Source organism: Marmota marmota, unplaced genomic scaffold, assembly GCF_001458135.2.
Source record: "Marmota marmota marmota unplaced genomic scaffold, marMar, whole genome shotgun sequence".
Lineage (NCBI taxonomy): Eukaryota > Metazoa > Chordata > Mammalia > Rodentia > Sciuridae > Marmota > Marmota marmota.
In genome coordinates, this window is record NW_026000082.1 from 22,970,402 (window position 1) to 22,986,957 (window position 16,556).

The following is a 16,556-nucleotide window of genomic DNA, read 5'->3' on the forward strand; positions in this document are numbered from 1 at the left end:
TAAGCGAGACCCATCTCTCTCTCTTCCCAATTGGCAGTAAAGGACAAAACTATACTAGGACTACCTCCCTTTTCTGTTTAGCTCTCATTGGCTTTTCTTGAGCTCTTGGCACCTGCTACTGCTTGACTGCTAATGAGCGCTCACAGGGAGTAAAATGAAATCTACGAGTAATAAACAAGCATTAATGAGACGCCTCAGAACCAGCCAATTCCAAGGAGTTGTGTGGCCTATTTTTAGGAGGTGTGTGCACATGCGCACATCTGTGGCTCTAATGCTACAGTGTGGGTGCCTTTTCTGCTAGTGAAATTGTTCCCCGTTCCTGTGATGGAGCCAGAAGTTGAGTATTTCATGGAGTTCCCCAAGAATTCCATGACTTCCAGTTACAGCAGGGGAATGAAGATGGGCAGAGGAGAGAGGGGTTCCCAGGAAGGGACGAGATGCCCCAAGCTCAGGCCTTAGCTCTGATTCCTACCAGTTCAAGGCTATCAAGTCCAGTTCGCTCGGTCCTTCCCCTCCCACTGCTGAAAGCCTCGTCTTCCCTAGATTGCCACAGCTGCTTCTAATTGCCACCTCCATGCCTACCTTCCAATCTGGTCCCCAGGGTGAACCCGGGAGATCCATCTAGAACACAGGTCTGAGCCCATCATCCTGGGTGTGGCTTCCCAGGGCCTTTGTGATTAATGCCAAATTCTGTTAGACTTGCAAGAGTCATCTGATAGCCATTCCCTGCTCTTTCCTCTCTCCCTCTCCAACAAGTTACAGCCAGCCCACCCCAGGGCATAATTGCACACCGTGCCCCCAGGCCTTGGCAAATGTGGCTCCCTCTGCCTTAGACAGCTCTGTGTTCCGCCTCCCTCGACCTAAGCAGACCACCAGACCACGCCTGGGCAGACCACCACCCCACCTCGGCCCACCTCACCTCCCTGACAAATTCCCACTCAACATTCAAGTCTCAGTCTAGAAGTCACTTCTGGGATGGCTTCCTTGCCTACCCCCTCCATGCCTAAGCCTGCCCATCCAACGTGCCCCCATGCCCCCTGGACCCACCCTGGGATAAGGCCCGTCACACTGCAAAACTCGTCACACTGCAATTGTCTTTTTGTTATTCTGTCTCTGAGTAACTGGGAGAACTTGGACACTGGAGGTTACCCTGCTGTCTCCAGCCGCTGTACACAGTGGACACTGAATATCTGATTGAGTGGAGGGAGAGAAGGAAGAAAGGGAAGAAGGAAGGGAGAAGGAAGGAGGCAGAATAAACCAAACTTATTTTACCGATCTCATGGTCTGGTCAGGGCCAGCCCTGGTATCGGTAGTGTCAATTCAATCTTTCCCAAGTGCCTGCTCCATCCCAAGCCTGAGCTAGGAGCCCGAGAAGTCAGAGAGGGCATGTTCCAAGGACTGCCCTGGAGGGAGGTGAGGCAAGCCACAGCTGTCCGAGGTCACACTGCAAGGGAGATCCCTGCCCCAGGCGCCAGGAGCTTAAGGGAGGGAGGAAGAGGACCCAGCGTGGGCAGGGTGGCGTGGGGATTCCCAAGCTGAGGGTTTCATCAGGCTTCAGAGAGGATGGGGTTTCTCTTTGGTCGAGAGTCTGATGCAGCCATTATTCCCTTAGGAAAATTCCATGCTCTCTCCGGCTAATGAAGTCCACCACGTCCACCTCCTCGCTTCCTGATGTGTGTTAGGAAATAGAGCTGGGTGTCCTGGTGTCCCAAGAGGCAGCTAGCAGTAGGAGCAGATGACTCTGGATCCCTCTGCCTAGGTTCTAACCCCAGCTCTGTTCCTAGAAGCAGCAGAGCAACCGTGGGTAAGTTCCTTGATTCTCTGTGCCTCAGTTTCCTCTCCTGTGTAGTGGAGACGATAAAGGTGCTTTGCAGTACCATTGCGTTCAACAAGTTGATATAAGACTCCAGACTGGGCCTGGCACAGGATATGGATCACATAAACATTTGCCACCAGCACTAGTCATTAACCAACATGCCTACAGCTCTTATTCTAGTGTATGAGCTTTTCAAAAAATTTTGGAACACTTGACATGAGATCTATCCTTTTAACAAATTTTTTTGGTGTACAATGCATTCTTGCTGACTATAGACACAGTGTTGTGTAGAAGATCAATAGATCGTACTCAACTTAGTTTACTGAAAACTTGAACTTGTGGAATAGCTGCTCCCCCAGCTCCTGGCAGCCACCATTCTGTTCTGCTCCTATGAGTCGAACTGTGTTAGAGCCTTATGCACATAGAATCACGAAAATCTCTGTCCTTCGGTGATGGGCTTATTTAACTTTGCAAATGTCCTCCAAGCTCATCCATGTTGTCACATATTGCAGAATTTCCCTTTTCTTCTTTTTTAAAGCTGAGGTTGATTATAGAGAGAGCACATTCTTATATGTCACATTTTATTTTATATCACATTTTTATCTCCATTCATCTGCTGATGGATGCTTGAGCTCTTTCCACCTTGTGGCTACATGAACAATGCCACGGTGAACACTGGAGAGCAGGCATCTCTGAGAGATCCTGTCTTGGATTCTTTTGGATAAATACCCAGAAGCAAGATTGCGAGATCATATGGTAGTTCTATTTTTAATTTTTCGAGGAATCTCCCTACTGTGTTCCACAGTGGCTGCACCATGTACATACCGACCAGCCGTGCAAGGGTTCCAGTTCCTGTGTCCAAGTGGGGTCAGCCTGTGCAGGGACCGTCCTATCTGTGGGATGTACCTGGGGCAAAAACAACTCCCTCCCTATCTAGTCCTTTTCAGAGTGTCTGCTGGTGCCCAGGAGCGGCCCCAGCGCCTGCTCAGTGGTGGTGTCTCCAGCTGGTCAGGTTGAGAGGATTCCTTGGCTGCCCCGAGGGCAGCTTTTCAGTACATGGGTCATAGAGAGAAGCCAGGCAGGATGTTTGGGGGTGGACAGGGGAGGCGTGGGAAGGGCCAAGTGGCTTGGAAGGACCCCTCAGCTGAAACTGGAGTCGGAATGTGGTCTAGGAGGCTGGGCCTCTGGAGGAGGTCATGTGGCTGAGCCCAACCACCCTCCAGAGCCGGAGTCCTTGTGTGGCTAGGAATAATTCCCTCCTGTCTTAGCTTCTATTCTTGGCCTGTGCAACTTAGGGCAAGAGGCAGCCTGACCTGCAGGAAAGGGTATGCGGGCTGGGAGTCACCCAGTCATGGGTTCAATTCCCGGCTCTGCTGCTTAACCAGACGTGGAACTCAGGCAAGACATGGAGCCTCTGGTGTCCCCCCATCTTGGGGCTGACATGAGTGGTATAGAGGCAATGCTGAGTTCTGTCCCCAAGTCTCACCACCACGTCCTCCCTCTCTGATATCACGGTTTTGACTTCCAAAGTTGTCTCTTAAGAAACCCAGGGCTTTCTAGATGAGCCCAAGACCTCCTGGCAGGGATGGGGACTCCCTGAGCAGGGCAGGGCAGCAGAGGACAGCAGCTGGTCAGGAGCATCCGCTCTGGAGCAGCCCCCCACCCCCGATCAGGGGCATGCCCACTGTGAGATGGAAACGTTGAACCACAGGAAGGAAAGATGACTCGCTCGCGCTGCTTTGGCTTTTTTTTTTAGATAGGTGAGTTATTCCTCTGAATGAAGGAATGACTGTGGGTTCGAGGTAAAGATAAAATTCGGATCCAAAATGACTTCTTGTTCCACCTCCCACCAGGTCCTATTTCCGATGGAGAAGACCTAACCCGGAAGCAGACCCTCCCTGTTGTCCTACCCCTGAAGTCCCAGCCTCTGTGCCTCGGGACTGGCTTCCTTCTCTTTTCTACTTGAAGGCTGTCCCCTTACTGGGCACCAAACTCTGCTTGGCTGACTCCTCCCCATCTCCCGAAGCTCCTTCTCCCTGCCAGGAAGTCCTCAGGAGTGTCTGGTGACCCTCTGTGCACCCTCATCCGTGGCTGCAGCAGGACATTCTAACCCATGACTCCCAGGTGTCTAGCCTTGGTCTCTCACCTTACCAGGGCTGTGCTTCTTTCTGCTCCCACGTGGCATGGGTCCTTGCCCTCCTGACCTCCTGGTAGGCCCCAGTGGGACAGAGCCAACATGGGGACCCTGGTCCTACTGATTTCAAAGCTTTCCTGGGCTCCCCTCAGCCCCTTGCTGCACACAGGAGAAAACAGCCCCTCAGCCTGGAATTCGTGGCTCCTGACTTGGCCCTGCCTGGACCTTTGGCCTGCTTTTCCCCAGCAAAGTCCAGGTGCTGATTCCCAGCACACCACAACCATCCTCTCCCCGTCTTCCCAGAAGGCTGCCCGACTCCTCCTCTTCCCCGATCACGGCCACCACATGATCTCTCCCTGGTCAAGGCCTCTCCAGCTCTCACGGACTCTCTCACTTCTGGGGAATGCTTGGGACTCAACATGTTCCCACTCCTGTACTCCTCCTTCCCAGCCTGTGGGAAGCCCTGGTGGTCAGGGATGGGAGAAAGCTTAGGAGGGATAGTCCTTCTGTCCATCCTGGGAGAACCAGAGGCGTTAATGGATGGGTGAAGTCTGCAAACCAAAAAGCACCATCCTGCCTTATCCTGGTCCCTTTACCTCTGACCTAGAGTCACACCCCAACCCTCACAGGGTCCTCCTGTCTCCCAGTTCACCTGACCCATCTAGTGTCCCACTCAATGTCACACCCACCTAACAGGCTCCCTTATCTAGCAGCTTCTCCTGCCAGTAGGGTCCTGCCCCAGGGTGGCAGGCCCTGCTCCTAGACCCTGCCTGGGCCCTCCCACCTACCTTCCTTGGTTCAGGCCATGTCCTCCCCAGATCCTCTCTGCCTCCACTTCTCGTCCTCCTTCCAGAGACTGAGTCCTCCAGGCAGGACCAACCCCTCAGGGGCCCCTTGCTGTCCATCTCTGTGTGCTGGCACCGATCTGGTGTTATAACATTCCTGCTGCAAGTGCCCCTGTGGCTTTCAATTTGGACTTGACATAGACAAATGCTGCAGTGACATTTTCTCCTGGTGAATGGTGTTGAGTCTGAGGATGTTCTATGGCACCTTCAGATCGTCAGTTTATTCAGGCCCAGCCATGGTCCTAAGTGTCTGTCACTTCCTCTGTGGTAGGGCTAAGGCCCAGAGATGCTAAGTGCCTTGCTTGAGTTCACATGGCAACATGGGACAGCGCCAACGTGGGGACCCTGGTCCTACTGATTCCAAAGCTTTCCTCCATGTTGCACGCCAGTGATAGAAGCCAAAATTGTGGACCTCTCTCTAAAGTTCAACTGTCAATAAATTGCCTTGGGGATTTTGTCTATCTTTTTGTAACCCATTTTCCCCCCACATCTCCCATGGGTGCTTGCCATCATCCCTGGCAAGCAGCTGACTGGCGTATGAGGGCCCATGATTCCCCTTAGACCTTCCTGCCCTCCCCAGCTCTGTTGTGGGTCCCCTCCAGGTCACCTGGCCCAGGCTGTAGTCCCAGGCTGGACTTCATGCATGCTTCTCTCCAGGACCTGCAGGGAGCAGGGCTGCCCATGCCCGGGTCTGCCAAGCCACCTCCCATCCCTGACATCCAGGCCGCCGATCGATAAATCCATCTCCTGCTCTTCTCTCCTGACCATCTGTTTTCCCTGGTGGTCCCCAGGGAGTCTGCCAGGCTGGTTGAAAGCTCCCAGGTCAGAGAGAAGAAGCTATCTGGGGGCCATCTGTTGGAGAGGTACCTCGGGCGGGGGTTCCGCAGCTGAGGGAAGCAGCCCCAGCAGTTGAGGGGCTACTGGGAGGATTCAGCAATTAGGGAACCAAGAGTCACCTTTGCCTTTAGGCTGAGCCAGGGTGTGCCAACTCTCCCCCAACTCAGGCAGACCCGGGAGATGCCAGGCCTGGCTGCCTCTTGGACATGTCACCAGGGCAAATGGTGCCAGAGGGAACAGGGAAGATGGTCTGAAGCTCACCACCTCCCTCCCCCCAACTCCTTTTAAAACACACACACACACACACACACACACACACACGCCCTTAAAATTGGGTTGCCAGTGACAACCTGGCATATCATCTTCTTTTTATATTATTCTTAGCCCCTCTGTTGCCATAGCAACTGAACAATGCTTTTTAAATATAGCAGTTAATTTTTTCAGCTTCAGCAACAAAGTTCTGGTGCTGTCCAGAGAAGGCCAGTGGCCAGTTTCTCTCTGAGGGAAAAGCCCTCCGAGCTCTTCTCCCTGCATGTCAGCTCCCAGGGTGTGAGCGGGGGCCAGGTCACTTGAGACAAGGCAGTGACCCTCTGCATTCCCCAGCCTGGCTGCCCTCCAGAGCCGAGGGGGAGCAGAAAGAATTTGGTTCTAGAGTCAGCAGACCTGGGTCCGAATCCCCTCAGCCCCGAAACCTCCAGGTTTCCTCCTCAAGCTTCAGGGTCCTTGTTGGGTGACTGGGTTGAGGCATGTGCCTCAGGGACCGTGATGAGGCTAAAAGGAGCAGAAGGAGGTGAGGGGGTGTGGTGCCCCGGGAAACACTCGAGGAAGGCATCTTTGCTGCTTCCTTTCTGCTGCCCCTCCTCCATGCCTTCTCTCCTGTTCTTCCCTCTCCCTTTGCCTCTTTCTGCTCCCCTCCTCCCCACTGTCTTGAATTATTGATGTTGAATTCCCAGCCAGTAACATCAGAGGGTTAAAATCCATAAGCAGCCTGCCTTCAGTCCCGCCTCGGATTGCCCTCCCTTCTTGAGCCGGTGAGCTCATCCGAGTCATAAATCATACATCACGGCTCGAGAACCCAGGCCCCTATGGTCCGGCCACTGAGCAGCCCCTGGCAGGAGGCAGCCAGGGTGGGATGTCTCCTGGAAGGTACGGCTGGCCCTGAACCTTGAGTGGAGCAGGTACCATCAGTGGCAGCTGGCAGCCTGTAGCTGGCAGCCTCAGGGGTCACAGGAGGGAGCAATCCCTGACCCAGTGACCGGACGCATTGTTTCTGGGTGCCTTGGGCCCCGCAACTCTCTCCCATCATCATCCTGCTCCTCTCCCAGTCCCTCCCCCAGGCTCGCTCATCACCCACTCATCTCTGAGCATCCCAGAGCTCAGCATGGCAGCTGTTAAACAACACACAGCAAAGTTTCTAATACTCAGAAGCAGCCAAAACATGGCATGGGCTGTCCAGAAGGTAGTGAGATCCCCTTCACTGGAGAGTTAACTTAGAGACAGAACAGCCAAAAGACAGGAGGTTGTGGGAAGGATTATGCTAGGTTACAAATTAAATCAAATCTTGCCTCAACCTATGGTTCTGTAATGGAAACAAAAATATTGAAATCATCATATAATTTTGCAGAACCTTGGACACTGATTATTATCCTCATTAACAAAAAAATAAAGTCAACTTGCCCAGGATCCTTATGCTAATAAAGAAGCTGACTCTGAACCTAGTATTCTACGTGCCCTACTCATCAAGTTCAACTTTCCTGCTGAAAACCACATTGAAGAAGATGTATGGAGTAGCAATTGAACACGGCTCTCGCTGAACCCCTGGCAGGTGGCTTGGAGACCTGCTGAAGGCACCGGCTGCTCTCTGGGAGCTGCCTGTCTTATTCAGGGGCCAACAGTTGATACAGAAGGAGAAAATGGGTGCTCTCAGAGCTGTGGGAGCCCTGAGGATGGAGGGATGCTCTGGGCTGGGAAGGGACAGGTGTGGGGTAGGAGGAACTGATGCAAGAAGGAAGGGTTACAGCACTAGCCAGGCCCCGGTGGCCCCAGGCCCCTGCAGGCATTTAGATCTTACTTTATTCAATCTTCCCAGTGGCTCTTCAAGATAGAGCCGCATCCAGTTTTGACAGATGCTTTGCTGAACTGATCAAGGTCACACAGATCAGCAGTGAAGGGACATTATGTGTCTGACCCCAAGACTTCCATACTGTGGGGGAGGATGCAGAGGGTCCACCTGTCAGTCTCTATTGTCTGGAGAACTGTCTAACTAGGAGGTGATGGCTGAGGGGCCTGGCTCGGACCCCCATCCCCACAGAGCTCCCTAGAGAGGATGGAGGGGACCAGGGCTAGGTGGGGAGTGGATGCCATGCAGGGCCCTGGCTCTGTCCTTTGAAACCTGAGATCTGGGGCAAGTCCTGGCTCTCTCCTGGTTCTCTGTGACTTCAGAAAGGTTAGCTCAGGGTTTGGTTTCCCCTCTTCACTCAGAAAGGCAAAACATCCATCCCCCTGCCTATCTCAAGTGCTGAAGTCAATGTACCATTGTTAGCACTGACTCTGACCATCCACCTAAAACATCAACCAGCTGCGGCACCCTGACCCCTTACCCTGCTTTACGTTTCTGTATAGCACCTACCTGCCCCGAGGTTACATTTTGTGCCTCTCTGCTGTCTTGCTCCTGCCTTCTCTGCCATGGACTGCAGACCCCGTGAAGGCAGGATGAGAGTGTTAGGGGCTGTCCCCAGTGCCTGAACAGAACTGGCACACACAGAACCAGCATGCCTTCATGTAGTGACCACATGAGGAGGAGGTAGCCTTTCTCATGCCCCTGTGGCCCTGTCTGTGCCTCCTCCTGGTACTTGTCACAGGGTACTGTAATTGCATATGGGGACTGTGCCTCCCTCGTACTCCATAAGTCCTTGTGGCATGCAGTGGAGCCCAGCCTGGAGGAGGTATTTAATGAATGTTTGTTGTAACAGCCATCGAAGCTTTCTCCTCTCTGTGCCTCAGTTTCCCCATTTGTACACTGCAAGGGTGCTCGCTGGAGAGGCTTGTTGAGTGCTGTCCCTTGGTGTCACCCTGGGATTTGCAACCTGGTGGCTGGCATTTCTGCACCTGTGCTTGGTGCATTTGCGCCACCATTTGCCTCCTGATGCTTATCTCGACTTCCAAGGTTGGTCACTGCCCAGAGCCTGCCTTCCCCTTGATGAGCAATTAAAGCCCCAGAATAGCCCATTGTTTAGAATCAGGTGCCTGGACTCGGCATTTAGCTCCAGCGAGCCGAGTGTGCTCGGACCCTTGCCAGCCGCGTGGTGGGCATCACTGAAGCTGCTCAGGCTGCTTGGCTCCTAGAGGCTGTCTCTGGCCTCAAGCAGCCCTCCCCAAGGGGCAGCAGAAACTGATGAGGAGCAGGCATCAGTGGGAACCAGCCTTCACTAAGAGCCAGGCGTCTGATCGTGCATTTCCTATGTCCCCAAGCCAGAGCAGTGTCATTAGCCCCATTTCATAGCTGGGGAGCCTGAAGTTGAAAGAGGTCACTTTCCCAAGGAACTGCGACAACTTTGTAGAGCTTCTGAGGGGCGGAACTGAAGTCTGAACACAGGGATGTCTAGCTTCAAAGCCCAAGGTTTTCACCATCCCACTTAGTATTCCCCAAGTGGTGGCAAGGGTGGGCATCATCGGCCCAAGTGACATAGCCCTGAGACGGGCAGTGAGTGGTTGAGAGAGGAACCTGGTTTTGTGGGTACCGTCAGGGATAGACACTGATAGATCACCAGGCTGGATTTCTGGCTTCTTGAGGTCTCCCCCCAAGCCCTGCATGTTCTTCCTGTTCTTCCCAGTCTTGTCAAAGCTCACCTTGTCCTGAAGGACAGGACATTCCCGTTGGGACAGAAACCTGGAGTGAGTGCTATGGAGGGAGAGAAGACAGAAACTTGAAACCAACCATGAATATGGGCAGGGTAGCACTGGGAGGCCCGCCTGGGGCTGGCAGCACAGAGTCCAGTCCTAGGGCTGGCTGAGTGGGCTGCCAAGGGCCCGTCATCTGGCACCACCACTTACCAGTCATGAGACTTTTGGTAAGCTGGGTTATTTCCTGGGCTTCCGTTTCCTTATATGTGAAATGGGAATAGATAGTGACTACCTGATTTGGCCCTCTTTGGGGAGTCCATGAAGGAAGAACCCATGTAAAATTCTTAACTGAATCCCTGGTAGGAAGTAGGCACCTAGGAAGCCAATATCTGCCACTCTCCTGTTACCACCCTGCTGTGTAGTCCCAGGATCTGGGGCATTGGGCTTGGGATGGGAGGCTGTTTTTCCTCTGGACCCGCCCTGAGGAATAAGCTGGATGCTTGGCTTGGGAACAAGACAGGGATACAGTTTCTAGGCACAGGGCCCAACACTGGGTCTCTTTAGATGTTCCCTCGTTATACAAGGGAGGGTGGGCCTGAGCACAAGGGGTAGGGCCGAGCTTGCCGGGACCGGCTGTTAGAACAGGACAAATGTGGGTAAGGAGAGCCAGACCTTCTCTCACGGCTGCTGTGCTTTTAAACTTGAGCAGGGGTCTCTTCAGGCAGGCTGGGGGCTTGTGTACCACTGACTCAAATCAGCATAAGCTGGAAGTTTCCCTGGAGTTCTCCCAGCTCTGGAGGGAACCTGGACCTGCCTTGCCCTGCTCCACTTCAGGTGTCTCCACAATGTGCCGCCTAACACCTGCGCCAAACCTGGCCCAAGTGGTCAGAATCTGCAACCAGGGCTGCAGTTAGCCTGGTTGCTCTGAGCTCTGCCTCTGGCATTTCTGCATGAACCAGTGGGGGTCAGCAGGCCACTGAGCTGCAGCCTCCCCCAAACTCTGCGCTGGCCCTCCACCTAGCCGGGTGTCTCCCTTCCTCCTCGGTTCCCCACCTTGGATTCCAATTCTCTGCAAAGGCCAGAGCCCTGTGTGAGCCTGACTAGCTATTACCCTCCTATCCTGAGCCACTTGGAGCATGTTCCCCATGCCCTCCAGTTGGGACTGGATTCCTTCCCCAAAAGGAAGATGGCCTGGAAATGGCACTGTCATTCATTTGGCTTCAGAGATGGAGACCACCTGGAAGCGCCCTCTGTCCCATCCATGAGTGGCCCTGCTTGGATCCTTTACAAGCTCCTGTCACCCTCTGGATGCTCATTCTCCAGGCATCTTTCTGATGGGGGGGCCTTGTCCTTCTGCCAGCATGTCCCGTTGTCCCAGCCTGCTGTTGGTGTACTGTCCCAGGTTTGAGCTCAGCTGGGGTATTGCATGCTTTGGGTTTCAGGTAACAGAAACCTAATTACAAGGGCTTAAGAAACAGGGGTCTTTTAACTCTAGAAGCCTAGAGGGGGGCCATTCCAATGCTGGACATTAAGGATCTAGGCATTTCCCAGCTTCACCCTCCACATCAGCATTATCTAGCCTGTATATATAGCTTCATTGTTTAGAATCAGGTGCCTAGACTTGGCATTTATCTCCAGTGAGCTGATTGTGCCACCATCAGATGATGGCAAAGGCCCACAGGGCTACATGTGACATGATGGAGTTGTGCAGAAGATGTATGTCTCCCCCAGATTCCCTTTTATTAGCAAAGAAGCTCTTTCCCTGAAGCCCTGGGAAAGACTTCACTTCACTCTAAAGTGGGAGCCATAGATCCCATTGGTCAGAATTGAGTTCTGTGAACCAATTCACTAGAAAATGGAATGAAAACTAGCCCTACTTCATTAGACCAGAGTAAATTACCCCCTGGGCCTGGAGAAAGACTCACCCAAATGAAAGCAGGCCTCCACCAGCAGAGAAGAAATAGAGGGAAGAAATAGGTATTGAGTACCTCCCAGTACTAAACCTGTACTTCTCCTATTTCTATTTAGTGCCAGAGTTCCTGGTCATCACCCTTTGTATCACAGGAAGCCATATGACCTCTTCCTCCCTGAGTGCACCAGGGTTTTCGGTGTACGCAACAGAACCTGGCTTGAGATAACTCAAACAAAAAGGGAGTATATTGGAAGGATAATGAGAACCACACAGAGTTGATAGGCAGACTGGAGGACCAGGCTCCTGAAGGATCCAGGGCTCCTCCAGAGACCAGAACACAGGGACTAATTAGTAGCAGTCTTGTCACATGGCAGAGATGGAAGAGTGAGCTCCAGACACAGGACCTGGAAGAAGCATCAGTCTCAGTCCCCCCCACCCCACCGACCAGGCTGCAGGAAAGCAGGAAGGCTTAGTGTGCCATCCCCAGTGGCCAGGAACACTTGAGTCTCCAAGTGAAGAGAGTTGCTACTACAGAAGCAGGGAGAGGGTGCCGAGCAGTCAAAACCACCAGATGCCCCCCACAGTAGCACGTCGTTCTCTGCTCCACCCCAAAACACAACTGAGTACAGGTTCCCTGTGGAGGCATAGGACACATGACTTCAATTGCATGGGGACAGCCCCTTTGAGCAGGAGTCACATGAGTACCCTCTGTCAGGTGTCCACAAAGATACCCGGTATCACCCTGTGGGGCAAAGAATTCTGTCATCCTTCTATAGGCTCCTTGTGCTGCTTACCTGGGGGATGGCCCTTCCTGTTTCTCCCAGTCACTCTAGAATTTCTGTCAGCAAATTTTCGGTTCACCAGTTTCAGCCCCAGAGTGTCCCAAGTCTTTCTTCAAGAAGGAAAGGAAGGTCAACCCCCAGGCTCACTTCTCCCTAGTGCAGGTTCAGCTTGGGAGCAAAGGGCGGGCAGGTCAGGTGCTCAGCGCTTCCTGGGCAGGAATCCGCTTCATTTCCCCAGCAGCTCTGACATGCGGCTGCCATTTTCCTTCTCTACTGTGGAGGAAACAGGTTCGGGAGGAGTTGATACCCCTTCCCATGGGCACAGCTAGTGCCTTGCTTCCCTGCAACCTGGTTGTGGCGCGGGGCGGGGGGGNCCTGCTTCTGTAGTAGCAACTCTCTTCACTTGGAGACTCAAGTGTTCCTGGCCACTGGGGATGGCACACTAAGCCTTCCTGCTTTCCTGCAGCCTGGTCGGTGGGGTTGGGGGGACTGAGACTGATGCTCCTGCTAGGTCCTATGTCTGGAGCTCACTGACCCCAAGGCCCCCTCCTAATCATTTCACTCCACTGTCCCTCATCCCACAACGCCTCTTGTTCTTCTGCATGGAGCGGAAATGGGTCTGTGACCTTAGTTCACACACTTGTCCTGTAGGCTCATCCACCCCCTGAGCCCTCTCTGCCCCTCCAGTACAGGGACCCATACACATCCTTGTACCTATAAGAGCCTTCAAACTGCCCAAAACTGCCGTCCCAGGGTCTTGAAGTTGTCCCTCGGTGCTGCCCAACATCCTGCAGGACTGCACATTCACAAGTTGCATTTTTAATTTTCACAATGAAACTTTGTCTTTGTCCTTATAGTCTTGACTTTAGGGGAGGTGGCTCTGCCCTCTACAGCCAGCAGAGCATCCCTCTGCCCTACCACTGCCCTCAGCCTGGCAAAAGATCAGGGACTCTATGGGTGCCCTGGGGTTGGCATGCTATAGCTGGGCTCCAAGAAGCCCCAGAGGGCAATCGAATCCCTGCATGGGGCAGCCTTGGAGTAAGCTGTGGAGAGTGACATGAAACGTACCCCCCCGCAGCTTCCACCAGAGCACCCCCCTTTCTAAGGTTTACCCACTGGTCTTCAATGTGAGTTTTGTCTTCTAAGAATATTCTCTGGATAGAATTCATTAGACCATTGGATACAATGATGCCTTTTTTCCCCATAAGATTCTGCAAGATTATCCTTCAGCTAAACGCTCACCCTGACCTCTGGGAGAATTACCTGGACAGAACTGTTGCTCAGTGCTCTCTCTCTCTCTGACATCATTTGGGGGCCCATTACCTGGACTTGCCATCAATGCAGGCAATACCTCAGCACATGGGTAAATAATAGAGCAAGTTTTCTATTGTGTTCCCCTGATTCCCTTGAAGCAAAGACCCTGGTACTTTATGGCAATTTATTACATATCTCAAAATAACTAGAAGAAAGGAGTTTGAAGGTTCCCAACACAAAAAATGCTAATTACCCTAATTTGATCATTACTTGTTATGTACATATATCAAATTATCACACAGTACCCCATAAATGAGTACAATGATTATGTGTCAATTCGATTTTTCTAAAAAAGAGAAAGCAAAAGAAGTCGGAGCCTGGAGAGCTGGACTCTCTAGCTCCCTGGCTCCTTCCTTCTGTTGGACAACAGAGCCCATCTTGTTTTGTTCTTTGCCTCGGCTGCTAGGATGCCCAGAGCTCAGACACCCAATTAGGCATCAATCTTTCTCAAATAAGTATTTTTTCCCATTATCTAACATTTTCCCATTATCTAATTCTCAAGAATTAGAAACGGAGACAAAAACAAGAAAGGAAACAAAGATCCCTGTGTCTCTAGCCCCCATAACTGTTAATATTTTTTTCCCTCTGGGTTTTGTTTCTGAACAGTTTTCAGGTGGCTTTCTTTGTAGAATTTTTTTTCTCTTTTTGTTAGAAATGCCAGGGTGCCACAAGGAATCAAACACAGGCTGGGAAGAAGCTCAGCAAGGTAAACGTAACGTTTTTCTCCAGAAGGGTGTGCTACTGAACAGGTCTGGCAAGCAAGCACACTTGGGTGGCCATTCTGCCTGTTTTTATCCCCAAGATAGCAGTGTCCCTTGCCTGATAGGAGGAGCTTGAGGTTACAATCTATGTGATTGGTTAATTTGAAAATTGGGGAGGACAGAGGGAAGGTCCATAGTCAAAATGGCTATTCCTGAATCTCACATCCCAGTTAAGGCTAAATAGTATATTCTGAAAAAGGGACCATTGGGCTTTGTATTTCTCATAAGCCCCCCCCCCTTTTTTTTGTACCTTTTGGTCTCATTTTCATTTTTGTTCTTGTACCCTTTGGAATTGCCACCCATCCTAGACGTATTGAATCTCTGAGGTGGACACCACCCATGGTAATGAGTTCTCCCCTTTTAGCCATCCCAGTGGTCAGGACCACTTGGAAAGGTCCTTTCCAGCTCTGTCGAAGCTTGTCTTCTTATCAGGTCTTGAATAAAACGAAGTCGCCAGGCTGGAAATGATGAATCGTGAACACCAGAGGAGGAGTGGCAGCTCATAATAACAATACCAGCAAAAATTTAAAAAACAGAGACACAGATCAAGTCCACCTATGCAGGAGATTAGGAAGATTAGTAGGTCTCAAACTGACTCAGAACAAACCTGTGACTCTGACAGAGCTTTTTGTGATATTTTTCAGGCACTCCTATAAAAATCTCTTCCTTTATGACCTCCCAGTTTTACTTACCTTCAGGAGACTGACACAAAATACACTCAAGTAACAATTGAAGAACAATTGTCTTATCTTTTAAATGCCTATGTATGGTTATATTTTGATTTTACTCTCCTGCCAGATGTCTGAGACGCAGTTGGTCACAACTGACCTTTTTCCTATCCTGTTAGAGTCAGCTGAGATCTGCCAGGGATCACTCTTGGGAACTTGAGAGAAGCCTCTTGGCTCCTTTACCTTTTCCTGTACCACTTATGCCATCTGTCTGGATGGGTCAGAGCTTTGCTGACCACATGTGGCTTCCTTTGGAAGCACCGGGGACATTTCCCTCTCCAATGCCCCTCCTCTTTGGAGAATGAGCACTAATAGGGTTCCTGTTCCTTAGGGTCCTCTTGAACCCCACGATCACCCATCAGGTAACTAACTGGAGTTGCAGAGCCCTTTGAGGGGTCCCATTGTCCCCTGGATCCTGGCTGACCCTAGAGGGCAAGGGCCAAAATATTGGCTTCTTCTTCCTTAACTCTTTTATTTCCTTGACTTTGGTCTCCAAGTTTTAGTTTTAAACATCCAGCTAGTCAGTTTCACCAGTCTTGAAGTAGGAGTACTGGCTTTTAACTTTAATGTCTATAATTAATTGTGGTCAATGTTAGTAATGGAAGTCAGCGTTATATTCTTTCTCTCCTATAGGTGATGGCCTATTGTCTCAAATTAACTCAGGTTGTTCTATTAGAAGCAGTGCTTCTGCAAAACACTAACAGGCAACACTCAAGTTTTACAAGGAAAATACAGAATGAAATTAATAAGAACAAAAACATATTCAGTTTGTATAATAGCTATGAACCAAGAAATATAATTTTTATGATCCCAAACCTATACTAAGTTATGTATGATATTTATTTTGAAATCACAGTAATCTTTAGAACAAAAAAATCTATCTCTTGAACATAACTTTAAATATGTATAATTATGGCCTACTTTGGAGGCATCCTAACATGGAATAAGGTGAGAGGCAGAGTCTCATTTCAGGTAGAGCTGGGTTCTTGACAAATCTTAGGTAAAATGCTTTATTTCTGGAGCTGATCTTTGCCTCATTCTTAAATATCATTTTACAGAGTTTTCACATATTATTTCCTGAATCTATCTGAATATCAGTTAACATAGACAATATTACATCTGAAACATGAATCAAACAGAAAGGCTAGGAGAGCTATTACAAATCCAACTCTCCTTATTACCTTCCAAAAATACATTTAAACTCTCATCCCAATGTAAAGAGTAACACAAAATTATATATATAATTTATTGATAACAGGTTACCTTTATCCAGTTCCAAAACTTTAAATGACATAAATACCACTCAAACTGGTTATTTATATAAATCTGGAGGAGACTATTGCTATAGACAATTTTAGTTTGGAGAACACCACTTGGTAAAATGTTGTTTTAAGGTTTACAGTTTAAAAGGCTTGAAGAACATGAATACATCTAATACACAAAGAATCCAGTGATGGTTAGGGTCACAATTACACAGATGTCCTTATTAACTAAGTTTAACTTTTACATTAAAGCATAGACAAGGTTCAAATAGTTCTCATATATATATATATATATATATATATATATATATATATACATAAT

At 50.4% G+C, this 16,556-nt stretch overlaps 1 protein-coding gene across 3 annotated transcripts in view; it reads left to right on the forward strand.

Moving 5' to 3' along the window:
* The window catches only part of Hivep3 (HIVEP zinc finger 3), a 458,107-nt gene that overhangs the window by 282,839 nt on the left and 158,712 nt on the right, over window positions 1-16,556 (forward strand). Inside the window, exon 3 of one of the 3 annotated variants that reach the window (XM_048815629.1) lies at window positions 1,613-1,804. The exons of the other annotated variants lie outside the window; for them this stretch is intronic. The gene's annotated coding sequence lies outside the window, so the exon portion shown is untranslated. The remainder of the gene's footprint in view (window positions 1-1,612; window positions 1,805-16,556) is intronic. 3 annotated transcript variants of the gene reach the window in all.